Source organism: Triticum urartu, unplaced genomic scaffold (genome assembly GCF_056163025.1).
Source record: "Triticum urartu cultivar PI428250 unplaced genomic scaffold, HENAU_Tu73 scaffold2, whole genome shotgun sequence".
In the NCBI taxonomy this organism is placed as follows: Eukaryota; Viridiplantae; Streptophyta; class Magnoliopsida; order Poales; family Poaceae; genus Triticum; species Triticum urartu.
The window spans coordinates 16,565,259-16,580,394 of NW_028260368.1; the positions used below are offsets into that span (position 1 = coordinate 16,565,259).

General features: G+C 35.6%; 2 non-coding genes across 2 annotated transcripts; both read right to left on the bottom strand.

The window, feature by feature from the left end:
* Positions 1-8,916: 8,916 nt before the first annotated feature.
* Positions 8,917-8,990, bottom strand: TRNAW-CCA (transfer RNA tryptophan (anticodon CCA)). Its single transcript has one exon. It is a non-coding gene; the product is annotated as a tRNA-Trp (tRNA).
* A 139-nt stretch (positions 8,991-9,129) lies between these two features.
* On the bottom strand, positions 9,130-9,203 carry TRNAP-UGG (transfer RNA proline (anticodon UGG)). The gene has a single exon. It is a non-coding gene; the product is annotated as a tRNA-Pro (tRNA).
* Between the last annotated feature and the right edge of the window lie 5,933 nt (positions 9,204-15,136).

The window sequence follows — 15,136 nt, forward strand, 5'->3', positions numbered from 1 at the left end:
CACCGCAAATACTACTTTGGCTCATTATTGCCGCGACAATGGCCTACTTCTTCACATTCACCGTGCAATGCATGCAGTTATTGATAGACAGAAAAATCATGGTATGCATTTCCGTGTATTAGCTAAAGCATTGCGTATGTCTGGGGGAGATCATATCCACTCCGGTACAGTAGTAGGTAAGTTAGAAGGGGAACGCGAAATGACTTTAGGTTTTGTTGATTTATTGCGCGATGATTTTATTGAAAAAGATCGTGCTCGCGGTATCTTTTTCACTCAGGACTGGGTATCCATGCCAGGTGTTATACCGGTAGCTTCAGGTGGTATTCATGTTTGGCATATGCCAGCTCTGACCGAAATCTTTGGGGACGATTCTGTATTACAATTTGGTGGAGGAACTTTAGGACATCCTTGGGGAAATGCACCTGGTGCAGCAGCTAATCGAGTGGCTTTAGAAGCCTGTGTACAAGCTCGTAACGAAGGGCGCGATCTTGCTCGCGAAGGTAATGAAATTATCCGAGCAGCTTGCAAATGGAGTCCTGAACTAGCCGCAGCTTGTGAAGTATGGAAGGCGATCAAATTCGAGTTCGAGCCGGTAGATACTATTGATTAACTAGATAAAACTAAAGATAAAGAAGGTATAAATAAAAAAGAAACGAAATAAAAAGAGAAAAAAATCAGTTATGAAATGCAGTAATTCTTCTTTATTCTTCTAATTGATTGCAATTAAACTCGGCTCAATCTTTTTTAGAAAAAAAAGATTGAGCCGAATAAAAATAGATCATGATATGATCATGAGACTTGACAAATTGAGATTCGTCTATTCTATATATCTAGAATATATATATTAAGGTATAATACAATAAAGAAATACAAATAAAATAATAAAATAATAAAATATAGTATTATCATATGATAATGATAATGGAATCAAATACGCAGTATTTACAGAAAAAAGTCTTCGTTTATTGGGAAAGAATCAATATACTTTTAATGTCGAATCGGGATTCACTAAGACAGAAATAAAGCATTGGGTCGAACTCTTCTTTGGTGTTAAGGTGGTAGCTGTGAATAGCCATCGACTACCTGGAAAAGGTAGAAGAATAGGACCTATTCTGGGCCATACAATGCATTACAGACGTATGATCATTACCCTTCAACCGGGTTATTCTATTCCACTTCTAGATAGAGAAAAAAACTAAAGGAGAATGAATGAAAAAAGACATAGTTTGGAAGTTAGACCTTTTTATAGGACTCTCTTTCAATTTCAAAAAAGAGGACGTTTGAAACTTTTAACAGGCGTAATCGTGAGTCAACAAGTGACTCGAACTGTGTGTAAAAAAAGAAGCATTTTTTTTTTTTCAAAATGCTAGAACTAGATAAGGAAGTTTTCTATAACCTTGAGAAAAAGGATAAAAAGGTAGTTTTTTTTTAGTTTATGACTCCGATCAAGAGCGAGAAATCCTTGATTTGGGATTGGACATAGAACCTGGACCCATCGTAGAGACGTTTAGTTCAAAAGAAAGGATCGTATCCTGATGGTAAGAATTATACTTTCGTGGAAATACAGCGCTATAGACTTCAATGCGGTAGAGTAGACGTTTTGTTTCTAATTTTTCTGGACCAAACCTCCGCTCCGACCCAACGATACAATGAATTTTTTCTGTTCATATTCATAAATAAAAAAGATTCGGAATCGCAATGCTACTATATGCGTCCAGAGGAGTATTTGGAATAATATTCTTCTATAATCCATTATTGCGGGGGGTCTTACTAACAGGGCTTCGCTGCACGGGACAGGTCTTCGTCGAAAAGCTAACTCCACCCGGCATTTTCATACCCTTTCTTTGGGTGGTATATCGCCTTTTAAAGTCTAAGAGGGTAGTAGGGGATCTATAGTAGGTAAGATAATTTGCCCTTTGATTTTGATTGAATATACTATTTTTCCGCCTTTACCACGCATTATTGTATGCGCTTCTAGAGAAGTATGTATGCAGGAAGTAAATTCTAACCGCTTTCTTTTGAATCCAATTTCAAATTAGATTAGAAAGATAGAAAGGCCATGAGGATGGGAAAATCAAAATAAAATCTTTTTAATTAGTTCTCCTTTTTTGGAATTTTCTTATTATCCTTTCATTTTTTTTACAGAATATTTTTCAAACTAAAAATAAAAAATACAATACAATAGTCAATATTCCTTATAATAGATATACTTAATTATATCATAAGAATCTTAAGATATTTTTCGACTAGATAGAAATAGTAAATTTGAATTGAGACACCTATTCCATGACGGATTTAAACTTACCTTCTATTTTCGTGCCTTTAGTAGGCTTAGTATTTCCGGCAATTGCAATGACTTCTTTATTTCTTTATGTGCAAAAAAATAAGATTGTCTAGTATTTTTTAGTGTAAGTAATATAATATGGTAGGGTATGTGGCTTTTTCTACACACACTTTCTACACACAAATGAAAAACGGTTATGGATGCGGATATAGGCTACGAGCATAAATGCATGAATATGCAGAGCCAGGTATAGCGAGTTTTATTTTATTTATTTTAATTGAATCAACGAATATTTTTTGAATAGAAAGTCAATGTATCTAACCTATTATTTCACAGGAGTACTAGTTGCTGAAGGCGATTTCAGAATCAAAAAAAGTAAAGTCAAAATTATTTAGCTTATTCTCTCAATTTCAATCGACCGCTGCTGGATTTAGTATATCTAATATGAATTGGCGATCAGAACACATATGGGTAGAACTTCTAAAAGGTTCTCGAAAAAGGGGTAATTTTTTCTGGGCCTGTATTCTTTTTCTAGGTTCACTAGGATTCTTATCGGTTGGGATTTCCAGTTATCTTGGTAAGAATATTATATCTATACTTCCATCTCAAGAAATTCTTTTTTTTCCGCAGGGGGTCGTGATGTCTTTCTACGGAATCGCAGGCCTATTCATTAGCTCCTACTTGTGGTGTACTATTTTGTGGAATGTAGGTAGTGGTTATGACCGATTCGATAGAAAAGAGGGAATAGTGTGCATTTTTCGTTGGGGATTCCCTGGAATAAAACGTCGCGTCTTCCTTCGATTCCTTATGCGGGATATCCAATCAATTAGAATTCAGGTTAAAGAGGGTCTTTATCCTCGTCGTATTCTTTATATGGAAATCCGGGGCCAGGGGATCATTCCCTTGACTCGTACTGATGATAAATTTTTTACTCCACGAGAAATTGAACAAAAAGCTGCCGAATTGGCCTATTTCTTGCGCGTACCAATTGAAGTATTTTGAGGTATCTTTTTTGAACTGAGTTGAATGAAGAAAAGAAGAATTGGAAGAAGAAAAGTTTTCTCAACACAGGGAGGAAGTCCCTTCTAAATTGGATTTGTTATTGTAAGGGGATTTTTAAGTATTTATCTAAAGGAAGGAACAAACGAGGATAAGAGAAATTTGCTTTTAATTTTTTTTTATCCAAGTTAGATATATCGCATACTATTCTTCCTTTTTCATCCGAAAGGGCTTTTTTTTTATTCTATTTCACTATTTCATTCCATCTAGATCTAAGAAAGAACCCAATGCACTGAAATTCCACTAATAACTAATATACAAAAAAGAAGAATAGATACAGGGTATCAAACCTATAGAGTTTTTGCTTCAAAGAAATAGAAATATCATGAAATAGAAATATCATCATATAGAGTCAGGGAATGGAATAGAGTCAGCGAATGAAGCATATTCATTAACAACTCCATTTACAGATCAAAAATGAAAAAAAAGAAAGCATTGCCTTCTTTACTATATCTTGTATTTATCGTACTTTTGCCTTGGGGGGTCTCTTCCTCATTTAACAAATGTCTGGAACTTTGGATTAAGAATTGGTGGAATACCAGGCAATCCGAAACTCTCTTAACTGATATTCAAGAGAAAAGGATTCTAGAAAGATTCATAGAATTAGAAGAACTTTCTCTCTTGGACGAGATGATAAAAGGGAAACTAAAGACACATGTACAAAAACCTCCTACAGGAATACACAAGGAAATAATACAATGGGTCAAAATAAATAATGAGGATCATCTCCATACCATTTTGCATTTCTCGACAAATATAATCTGTTTGGCTATTCTAAGTGGTTCTTTTTTTCTGGGTAAAGAGGAACTTGTCATTTTGAATTCTTGGGTTCAGGAATTCTTCTATAATTTAAATGACTCAATAAAAGCTTTTTTTATTCTTTTAGTTACTGATTTTTTTGTTGGATTTCACTCCACCCGTGGTTGGGAACTAGTAATTCGTTGGGTCTACAACGATTTTGGATGGGCTCCTAACGAGCTTATTTTCACTATTTTTGTTTGTAGTTTTCCAGTAATTCTAGATACATGTTTGAAATTTTGGGTCTTTTTTTGTTTAAATCGTCTATCTCCTTCGCTTGTAGTCATTTATCATTCAATTAGTGAAGCATAAATTCATTTGATCTCCCGATATTAATATTAATCAAATTAGCAAGCATCTTTTTTTAGAAAGAAAGCCCTTTTCCATTTTAGCAAAATTCTTTCTATTTATACCTACTTTAAGGTATTCATCATTGCAGTACAACTGTTGCAGTAGAATGACAACAGATTCGTGTATAGGGAACTAGATTAGCTTAGCTACCTATCTAATTTATTCGTAGAAATTCTGGGATCTGCGATTGGACATGGAAAATAGAAATACTTTTTCTTGGGTAAAGGAACAGATAACTCGATCGATTTCTGTATCGATCATGATATACGTAATAACTCGGACATCTATTTCAAATGCATATCCCATTTTTGCGCAGCAGGGTTATGAAACCCACGAGAAGCAACTGGACGAATTGTATGTGCCAATTGCCATTTAGCTAGCAAGCCCGTCGATATTGAAGTTCCCCAAGCTGTGCTTCCCGATACTGTATTTGAAGCAGTTCTTCGAATTCCTTATGATATGCAATTGAAACAAGTTCTTGCTAATGGAAAAAAGGGAGGGTTGAATGTAGGTGCTGTTCTTATTTTGCCCGAGGGATTCGAATTAGCGCCGCCCGATCGTATTTCCCCTGAGTTAAAAGAAAAGATAGGAAATCTTGCTTTTCAGAGTTATCGTCCCGATAAAAAAAACATTCTTGTGATAGGCCCTGTTCCCGGTAAGAAATATAGTGAAATTGTCTTTCCCATTCTTTCCCCTGATCCTGCTACGAAGAAAGATGCTCATTTCTTAAAATATCCCATATATGTAGGGGGAAACCGAGGAAGAGGACAGATCTATCCTGATGGTAGCAAGAGTAACAATACAGTCTATAATGCTACGTCAACAGGTATAGTAAGAAAAATACTACGTAAAGAAAAGGGGGGGTATGAAATATCCATAGTTGATGCATCAGATGGACGCCAAGTGATTGATATTATACCTCCCGGACCAGAACTTCTTGTTTCAGAGGGGGAATCCATCAAGCTTGATCAACCATTAACAAGCAATCCTAATGTGGGAGGTTTTGGTCAGGGGGACGCAGAAATCGTGCTTCAGGATCCATTACGTGTCCAAGGCCTTTTGTTCTTCTTCGCATCCGTTATTTTGGCACAAGTTTTTTTGGTTCTCAAAAAGAAACAGTTTGAAAAGGTTCAATTGTACGAAATGAATTTCTAGGTCCCGGGATTTCTTACCATCAAGTTGGTAAAAAGCCTCGATTTATTGGCAATTGCTAGAATTATCTATGATCTATTTTGGAAATCCTTTTTTTGTTTAGACTGCTTTTTGTTTATGAGATGTCTGGAATTCCTTATTTATATCCCATGCAAAAGAAGAGAATCCAAGGCAAAGGCGAGAACAATCAAATTAAAATTTCTTCTTTTTCGGAGGGATTGCAGGTCTTCTTAATCGTCTATTCGGCACAAGAAAAAGCCTTTTTCTTGTGCCGATTCTTCTTGTATCAAAATAAGAATCCTTTTTCTTCCTAATTCGTCAAAGATTACTATTTCTTCTTTATTCGGGTCTGTCTCTTGGACCTCTTTTTCTTTTGCTTAGGTTTAGCCGAGGTAGTGGACAAACAGAGGGGAAGAAAATATGGCGGGGGAAAAATTTCTTGTGATTGTGAGCAAATTGCTTGGCTTGTTTAATTAAGTTCAACTTCAAATTTACAGAAATTTTGCAAAAAAAAAGTAAACTCTTCCATTGAAGGTTTTTTTATTTTTAGGCTAGTTGAATAGTTTTGATTAAGGTTTTATTAGTTTATTACTCGAAACTAAATCAAGGATTTTCAGGATACTTCCTTCGTGGAATAAGATATTGGATCCTCGAGTGATCTCTTTTTCTTGTTGCTTCATAAGAGTGAATCGAATAGATTCAATTCGCGTTATAAGAGTAAAATAAAAATTCCGCGGGTCCTTTCCGCTCTAATCAGATAAAGGGGGGTAAGGACCCGCTAAGCTCCTACTTTTTCATGTTTACAATCTGGTCCCTCCGATTACTATAGAGATGAACCCAATCCAGAATATGAACCATAAAAGAAAACACCTACTAAACCAATCACAGCAATACCAGCTACAGTACCTATCAGCCAAAGAGGAATTCTTCCAGTAGTATCGGCCATTTCCCCTACTTTCCTCCACATTTTATCAATTGGTCATGCTAGAGACAAAAACAGTCATGGGTAGTTATAAGGATGGTATCCTTCCAAATGGGATAAGAGAATTCTTATTAGTCTCTTTCTTTCTCTCAATTGAAGAAGTAATTGGAAAATAAAACAGCAAGTACAAAAATGAGTAATAAACCCCAGTATAGACTGGTACGATTCAATTCAACATTTTGTTCATTCGGGTTTGATTGTGTCATAGTTCTATAGTTGGAATTTGTTTTATCGTTGGATGAACTGCATTGCTGATATTGATCCCAAGAAAAAAACAGTAGGTACAGCTAGTCCGTGAATAGCCAGCCATCGCACTGTAAAAATAGGATAGGTTCGATCTATGGTCATTGAGGGCCTCCTAAAAGGATCTACTAAATTCATCGAGTTGTTCTAAAGAATCAAAACGGTCGGTTATTAACGGAATTCCTTGTCGGCTTTCCGTGAAATACTCGTTTGGCCTAGGACTTCCAAACACGTCATAAGCTAAACCCGTACTGACAAATAACCAACCCGCAATGAATAGGGAAGGTATAGTAATGCTATGAATAACCCAGTATCGAATACTGGTAATAATATCAGCAAAAGAACGTTCTCCCGTGCTTCCAGACATGCTGAACTCCCAAAATTTTTGTACATTCAAAAAAGGAATTGATTCCGTAAAAGATGGGATCGACCAGTAAATAGAAAATTACTGATATTTCATCCTTGTGAGATTGTCAATTTTGTACCAAAGGTGTATTTTGAGTATACCGAATTAGTATAGCTATCCTTCCTATGGCACAGCAATCTGGTTTTGCCTGGTTCCGAAACATAATTACTTTTTTATTTTTTTTTTGTCTATAGGTAAGCTATATGTTATTCAAGGCATCAATAGAAAACCCCATTTTTGTAGGTTCTACTTACTTTTCATTGGCTTCGGAATAATAGAGTAATTCGGAATAGCAGCCAAAATCTTGGGAAAATCTAAGTTAATGATCAATAGGTTTGGATAAATAATTTAGGAAGGATATTCTCATACTGACACAATACAAGGACAAGTATATGTGAAATCTATCCTTTCATAATTCGTAATTCATCCTTGTATTGTTTGTTGGATTAGGTCTAACTTTCTTGACCAAACTGCGAGCGCGGAACTTTACGAGATGAAATAGGGAAAGACAGAAGATAGAATAGAACTTAAAAGGATAATTGAAGTGACTCGTCTTCGAATCTACTTTGGTTGGAGTTCGAAAAAGGAATAAAAATAAAGTAAATTCAAGGAAGAGCTTTCTTTTTTTTTTTTTTTTAACAGCCCCTTGGCAGGTCGTGGAATGCTTTTGTTCTCCTCTTATTCCATATGGAATACAATCAGTTAAAATAAGAAGGAATAGGGGAATATTCGATCGTTCACTCCAAAAAGAGGGTCCTATTGAAAAAGAAATTATCCAAAATAGAAAGAAGTTTTTTTTTTCAAATTCAATTGTTTATTTATCTCTTATTCAAAAATTTCCCTGAAAATTGAATTTCTTTTTTTCATTCAATGGGGTTAGATGATCTAGTTCTTAATATTATTACTTTACTCAATTGACAAATTCCACAACAAATCTCTTGATTCGGAATTAGGGACTCATGTATCATCTGATGAATCCACTTTCTTTTACACTTCTGTATCTTACTCTATCTTGTTTTTTAGTATTATCTAAAATAACTGATGAATTATGAATTTTCCATAACTTAGGTAAATGCTTTACCAACATATGTAGTGTAGTAAAAAAAAATAAATGGAATTTAACTCTTTCATGCTTACTTTAACTAGTTATTTTGGTTTTCTACTGGCTGCTTTAACTATAACCCCAGCTCTATTTATTGGCTTGAACAAGATACGCCTTATTTGAATTGACTGAATAATTATAATTCAGAAAAGAAAAATCTTTCTTTGGGATTCCTGGCATTCTACGACTCTTTTCCAGACTAATTAGGAATTCTTTTCTTGGTCATTGAGATTCGTGGATAATTTAGAGTACTATTTAGGGATAGATCGTACCTCTTTTTTTATCCCCTCGAACAAATCGAAATGATTGAAGTTTTTCTATTTGGAATCGTCTTAGGCCTAATTCCTATTACTTTAGCGGGATTATTCGTGACTGCGTATTTGCAATACAGGCGTGGGGATCAGTTGGATCTTTGATTGAGTCATTTTTTTTTTTTGATTGACCTCCTCCAGACCAGAGAGGAGGTCAAATTGAAATTGGAGTTACAATTCAATTTTGTTAAGTTATTTTACTCTGCTTCGACATAAAATAGATGGAATCACGCTCTGTAGGATTTGAACCTACGACATCGGGTTTTGGAGACCCGCGTTCTACCGAACTGAACTAAGAGCGCTTTCATTCATTCAAAAAGAAAATCTTTTTCTATTCCTAATGTATCTCACGTACGTATAGTCTCCACAAATTCAAGTTATACCCACTTTACTTTAATTGATCTCGTCGCTACTGCCTATAAAGAAGAAAGAAGTAATAGGTAGGGATGACAGGATTTGAACCTGTGACATTTTGTACCCAAAACAAACGCGCTACCAAGCTGCGCTACATCCCTTTTCCAAATTAAATTGTTGTACAATGCCATTGTACACAATTCCTGTCTTCTTTTCCACATCATAATTTTCTTCTTCTTTCTTTCTCTATCTATATATAGAACCCTCGTGTCATTTCTTCTTTTTGGTCTCATATAATTAAGGAATTATATACATATAAAATCCAATATAATTTCGCCTATAAAAGAAGGATTACTTTTCCTTGGTAATATATAGGAAGAAGGGGTCATCTTTTTCTTTTTTAGGGATAGGAAAATTTCGTCGATATGGTTCATTTTATATATAGCATAACAATCTTGGGCAAGAGTTTATGATCATATATGTATTCCAACAAGGAAGGAGGATTTTCAATGCGGGATATAAAAACATATCTCTCTGTAGCACCCGTGCTAAGTACTCTATGGTTTGGTGCTTTAGCAGGTTTATTGATAGAAATTAATCGTTTATTCCCAGATGCTTTGTCATTCCCTTTTTTTTAATTCTAGTTATTGCTATGGGAGGGATAGATTTCTTCGTGATATGACAAAATTTGATCCTTTTCAATCTTTTTTTAGTATCGGAAGGAAAAAGAAAGAAAAGATGGATTGGGTTGAACCTCAGAGTCATTAAAAATTTGGTAAACCCCATTTTTGAAAATAGAAATTCAATTTAAAGGGGTACCCAAGCTAAATAAGGCCTCAGAAATCAGAGCATAGAAAAGGCGGGGCTGGCTAATTAAATGAAAGGATTTCGAACCAAAATCTTTGCTAATTCGACAAGGATTGTATTCTTTAATTATTTCTCTATTTTTTATTACTTAATTAAAGAATAAAAAAAAATTATTCTAATGAATTTTATTCTTCTTCTTCGGATTCAAAATAGAAGAATAAAAGAATAAGTAGAAGAATTAAGTTAAGTCAATCCAAAAAGAAAAGGAGGTTCATGGCCAAGGGAAAAGATGTTAGAATCAGAGTTATTTTGGAATGCATCAGTTGTGTTCGAAAAGGTGCCAATGAGGAATCGACGGGGATTTCTAGATATAGTACTCAAAAGAATCGCCACAATACACCCGGACAATTAGAATTCAAAAAATTTTGTCGTTATTGTCGCAAGCATACGACTCATCACGAAATAAAGAAATAGGAACATCGTGTGTTTGATCTTTCCAAACAACAGAAAGAGTAAGAACTTCATATTTAATATATAAAGAAAACATAGTATAGAATACAAAATACAAATCAACTCATCTGATTTCCGGTAGATATTATTTCATATGTATAGAGGGTATTCATATACTATAATATGAATCAAATAAGATATGGATCAAAGAAAAACTACTTCTTCTGGATCCTAAATTAATAAAATAAAGAAGTGAATTTTCAAATTTTCAAATTTTAAATAAGGAATAAATCATGTATACATCTAAACAACCTTTTCTTAAATCTAAGCAACCCTTTAGTAAATCCAAGCAAACTTTTAATAAATCCAAGCAACCCTTTCGTAAATCCAAGCAAACTTTTCGTAAATTCAAGCAACCTTTTCGTAAATCTAAACAACCTTTTCGTAGGCGTCCCCGGATTGGCCCGGGAGATCGAATTGATTATAGAAACATGAGTTTAATTAATAGATTTATTAGTGAACAAGGAAAAATATTATCGAGACGAATAAATAGATTAACCTTGAAACAACAACGATTAATTACTCTTGCTATAAAACAGGCTCGTATTTTATCTTTCTTACCGTTTCGTAACTATGAGAACGAAAAGCAATTTCAAGCCCAGTCAATTTCAATAATTACAGGTTCTAGACCCAGAAAAAATAGACATATTCCTCAATTAACGCAAAAGTACAATTCCAATCGAAACTTAAGAAACAACAACCAAAATTTAAGAAACAACAACCGGAACTTAAGTTCCGATTGTTGATGTTTTATTCGAATTCGAAAGGGCCAGACCTATATATATTATAAAGAAAGTAATCCAGCTCGTTGATTCCTACCACTTAATCTTAATTTATTGTATCTTCCCGGAGTTCCCTCTCCGGGAATTCATCTTTTATTATTCCAGTATATTACTTTATTTATACCTTTAATTGATGATCTTTATTTTATTGGAAATCGTGTAAAGATTATTTGGATTTGATACAGCTACTTGTGCAAGCATTTTACGATTAAGAATCAATTTCTTCTTGTACAGGTTGTGTATTAATTTACTATAACTATCGAATACTTTATATACCCGCGTTGCTGCGTTTATCCGAGTGATCCACAAACGACGAAAATCCCTCTTTTGCCTACCTCTATCTCGATGAGAGGAAACAAAAGCTCTTTTTACCTGTTGGGTAATCATTCGATTAAGTCTTAAATGAGCCCCTCTAAAGTTTGAGGCAAATGAACGCATTTTTGTTCGTCGTCTCCGGGCTATATATCCTCGCGGAACTCTGGTCATTGAATCAAATTAACCTTAATGAATAACTAATGATTTCTCTTCTTTTAGCCACCCTTTTTCTCATTAATAACAAAACTAATTATTCCGATATATAAAATATTAATTCCAATGGCTTTTGCTATAGTAACCTTCCCAACCACGATTTTTTATTCCACTCCGTTCAGTTATTTCTATACGAAATAAATCAAATTCATTCTAATAATACTAAAAAAAATAGTGGGTTCCATCGTTTCTATGGTTCCCTTTTAAACGGTGAGGCCCTCTCTATACACCGGAGCCCTTTCTTTCATCAAAAGGTATTGCGAACTTGTATAGTCCACATTCTTTGGCTCTACCTATCCATTATAGAGTAAATAGCTCTTTTCACAATAAGAGTTATCCATACAGTGACGGTATTTAATTATGAAAGTTGGCTAAGTAGCTGACCCTGTTAGTCCGTTCTTTTAAGATAAAGGAGCATAAGCCTTTTTCTTTTTATTACTATTTCCTCCGCTTAATGGATAACCATTTGCTACCAATGGGAGAATTGCTTCTTATTTCCAATTTAGATAATTGGATTTGCACCAAAGGAAACCATAAATTCCATATACCATAGAAATCTAGGATAGAGAAGCTATATCCTATTCATTGGTACTAATCATGGATACTTCAATTTTTTTTATATTTGTTTGAAGTCATGATCTGAACGAGTCGCACATACACCCTAGCACATGTTCCTCGACGCTGAGGGCATCCTTTAAGCGCGGCCGTTTTTCGAGCATTTTCGTATTGGCTGTCTTGCGTTTCTAATAAGTTGTTTAACCGTCGGCATGTTGTATGTATATAGAAAAAAAATGGATTGGTTTAGATCCATCTTAACCTGATGATTGCTCATCATGAAGTCTTTCTATTTTCTATTAAATCGAGGAAAACACGAATTTAGCTGTGAAATAACTTTACAAGAAATCCGGACACTACCAATCCTTAAACATTTCTGGAAACCACACTGGATCAGTATCGCAGTGCTTGTCAATCATTTCATCCCCTACAATATCGACAAGTCCATAAGCTTTGGCTTCGTCTGCTGACATAAAAACATCCCTTTCCATGTCTTCGGATACAACCCAAAAAGGCTTGCCTGTTCTTACTGCATAAACCCTTGTGATCATTTCGCGAACTTTGTGTAACTCTTCTACTTCTAGTAAAAATTCTGGTGTCCCTTGCCCGATAATAAGCACTAGCAGGTTGGTGAAGCATAATCCTCGCGTGAGGGAATGCTATACGCTTGGTGGGTTCTCCTCCAAGCAGAATGAAGGACGCCATGGAGGCGGCTATTCCGAGGCATATTGTATATATATCTGGTGTCACCGTTTGCATCGTATCAAAAATAGCCATTCCTGAGATTAGCCACCCGCCTGGGGAGTTTATAAACAAAAAAATATCACTAATTCCATCTTCTATACTCAGATATACCATGAGACCTGTAATATGATTCGTGATCTCGCAACGAATCTCTTGACCTAAAAAAAGTGTCCTTTCTCGATACATAACATTGTATAAGTCAACCCAAGTCGCTTCTTCATCTCCAGGAATCCGGTAAGGTACTTTTGGAACACCAATGGGCATATTAGATTAATATTATTAAATTTAAGTAAGAAAACCACACTTTAATATGGAAACGTAAGAATGGAACAGAAAGAAAGAATCCGCAGTTTATTGTCTTAATTTTTATTCTTATTCTATATGAATATTATAGATTCTATTAATACGTAGATTGAAAGGTTATACATATAAGGAATGTAAGACAGATTGAATAAAGAAAAGGGAATGGGTGATTTGAATGCTAAACAAAGAGGGGTAGCGATCTATTCTTCGTTTTTTCCAAATTGGCCAAGTTACCCATTGCATATTGGCACTTATCGAGTATAGAATAGATCTGCTTCTCTTTCTTCTTATGAACAGAATTGGCTTCTTATTTTTAATGGAATGAAATAAATATTCGCGCTTTCTGACACAGAATCCCCTAGAAGGGTTAGGTACATAGGATATGGATAGTCTTTTTCAATGCGATAAAATAAAGCGACATCGTGTCTATTTTTCTTTGCTAAAGGGGTATTTCCATGGGTTTGCCTTGGTATCGTGTTCATACTGTCGTATTGAATGATCCGGGTCGATTGCTTGCGGTGCATATAATGCACACAGCTCTAGTTTCTGGTTGGGCTGGCTCAATGGCTTTATACGAATTAGCAGTTTTTGATCCCTCTGATCCTGTTCTGGATCCAATGTGGAGACAAGGTATGTTCGTAATTCCCTTCATGACTCGTTTAGGAATAACGGATTCGTGGGGTGGTTGGAGTATTTCAGGAGGAACTGTAACAAATCCGGGTATTTGGAGTTATGAAGGTGTGGCAGGTACGCATATTGTGTTTTCTGGCTTGTGTTTCTTGGCAGCGATCTGGCATTGGGTATATTGGGACCTAGAAATATTCTCTGATGAGCGGACGGGAAAACCCTCTTTGGATTTGCCCAAGATCTTTGGAATTCATTTATTTCTTGCAGGGGTGGCTTGCTTTGGCTTTGGGGCATTTCATGTAACGGGTTTGTATGGTCCTGGGATATGGGTATCCGATCCTTATGGACTAACTGGAAAAGTACAAGCTGTAAATCCAGCGTGGGGTGCAGAAGGTTTTGATCCTTTTGTTCCGGGGGGAATAGCTTCTCATCATATTGCTGCGGGTACATTGGGTATATTAGCGGGCTTATTCCATCTTAGTGTCCGTCCGCCTCAACGTCTATATAAAGGATTACGTATGGGCAATATTGAAACTGTACTTTCCAGTAGTATCGCTGCTGTTTTTTTTGCAGCTTTCGTAGTTGCTGGAACTATGTGGTATGGGTCAGCAACGACCCCAATCGAATTATTTGGGCCTACTCGTTATCAGTGGGATCAGGGATACTTTCAGCAAGAAATATATCGAAGAGTTAGCAATGGTTTAGCCGAAAATCTTAGTTTATCAGAAGCTTGGTCTAAAATTCCCGAAAAATTAGCCTTTTATGATTATATTGGTAATAATCCGGCAAAAGGGGGATTATTCAGAGCAGGCTCAATGGACAATGGGGATGGAATAGCTGTTGGATGGTTAGGACATCCCGTCTTTAGAGATAAAGAAGGACGTGAGCTTTTTGTACGCCGTATGCCTACTTTTTTTGAAACATTTCCGGTTGTTTTGGTAGATGAGGAGGGAATTGTTAGAGCAGACGTTCCTTTTAGAAGAGCAGAATCCAAATATAGTGTTGAACAAGTAGGTGTAACGGTGGAGTTCTATGGTGGCGAACTTAATGGAGTAAGTTATTCTGATCCTGCTACTGTAAAAAAATATGCGAGGCGTTCTCAATTAGGGGAAATTTTTGAATTAGACCGGGCTACTTTGAAATCTGATGGTGTTTTTCGCAGCAGTCCAAGGGGTTGGTTCACTTTTGGTCATGCTACCTTTGCTTTGCTCTTCTTTTTCGGACACATTTGGCATGGC